General features: G+C 40.1%; 1 pseudogene; it reads left to right on the top strand.

Annotated features, from left to right (window-relative positions):
- The first annotated feature begins 422 nt into the window (after window positions 1-422).
- LOC124959138 (olfactory receptor 4C15-like) lies at window positions 423-1,358 on the top strand (annotated as a pseudogene).
- Window positions 1,359-1,685: the final 327 nt, after the last annotated feature.

Raw genomic sequence — 1,685 nt, 5'->3', positions numbered from 1 at the left:
TTAAAATGACAAATAATTAAAAAAAAAACTCTCAACACTTAGTCTGTACTTTTTATGTGTTAAACATAGAGTTAAGATCTTTTGCCTAGGTCTTTCTCTTTTAAAAGGAATGCGTTAATTCACTTAAAGACCCAATTTAGTTCAGAGGTTTCAAGAAATATTTAAGAGTAGCCATGATTTTCAATGGCGTCGTAACTGCATGCTATTTTTTCTCTTTGTAGATAAGGCAGTCTTCTGATTGGCGATGTCATCAACTAACCCAGCTCCTGTTCCATGCTATCCAGGGATGCTTCTCAGTAATTCACTTCAGGAAGCCACTACTAATTAATCAAAGCTGGCAATTGAGATAAAGACTATTTCTCATCCTTACTGTAACTAGATGCTGCATGTCATCCATATTGCTGACCTTTTCCTTCAAAGTTATGAAAAACCGAAGTATTGTAACTGAGTTTGTGCTCCTGGGGCTTTCACAGAATCTAAATGTTTAGAAAATAGTATTTACGGTATTTTTGTTAGTTTGTATTGCAACTGTTGTGGGCAACGTGCTGATTGTAGTGACCATCCTCTGCAGCCCTGCACTGCTGATGTCCCCCATGTACTAATTCTTGGCAGTCCTGTCCTTCCTGGATGCCTGCTTCTCCTCTGTCATTGACCCAAAAATGATTGCAGACTCCCTCTATGAGAGGAAGACCATCTCCTTTGAAGGCTGCATGCTGCAGATCTTTGCTGAGCACTTCCTTGCTGGGGCAGAGGTGATTGTCCTCACAGCCATGGCCTATGACCACAATGTGGCCATATGCAAGCCCTTGCACTACTCTTCCATCATGAACTGGAGTCTCTGTGGCATTCTGGTGGGGGTGGCCTGGACAGGGGACTTCTTACATTCCATCATCCAGATTCTTTTTACTTTCCATCTGCCCTTTTGTGACCCCAATATCATTGATCACATCATGTGTGACTTGTACCCATTGCTGAAGCTGGCCTGCACTGACACTCACATCTTCCACCTTTTGGTGATGGCCTACAGTGGGTCTATCTGCATCATAATCTTCTCCATGCTGCTGGTCTCCTATGGGGTCATCTTTTTCTCTCTGAGGACCATCGGTTCTGAAGGGCGTCGGAAAGCTCTGTGCACCTGTGGATCTCATATTGCTATTGTGGCTTTGTTCTTTGTCCTGTGCATATTTATGTATGCAAGGCCTCCATCTGCCTTCTCCTTCGACAAAATTGTTGCAATATTTTGCGCTATTCTAACACCCTTGCTCAATCCTTTGATTTATACTTTCAGGAATAAGGACATGAAAAACACCATAAGAAAAGTGTAGAAGAGATGGGTGGCTCTTTGTGATGAAAAATAAAGCATTAAACTTTTTAAATATGTAAATCTAAGTTCAAAGAAGTCACAGTGGTCTCAGAAAAAATAATTGTGTAGATCGATGTCATATAATTGGTGGAAATGCAATGTATTAGAAAAAGCATTTCCATGGGGAGTCAGGAAATAACATGTCCACATTCAAATAACTCAGTTGAAGACTTTGAGTTTGAACTCAGTATCCTCATTTTTAAATTAAAAAGAGTTGAATTTTATGGTACTTAGAAGGTACTCATCAAAGAAAAAAAGAGTGAAAAGATAAATTGCCCATCAATGCCATTAACCCAATGTTTTGACAAAGCATTGTGGAGAA

This window comes from Sciurus carolinensis, chromosome 11, assembly GCF_902686445.1.
Source record: "Sciurus carolinensis chromosome 11, mSciCar1.2, whole genome shotgun sequence".
Lineage (NCBI taxonomy): Eukaryota > Metazoa > Chordata > Mammalia > Rodentia > Sciuridae > Sciurus > Sciurus carolinensis.
This window is presented reverse-complemented; position numbering and strand designations above follow the sequence as displayed.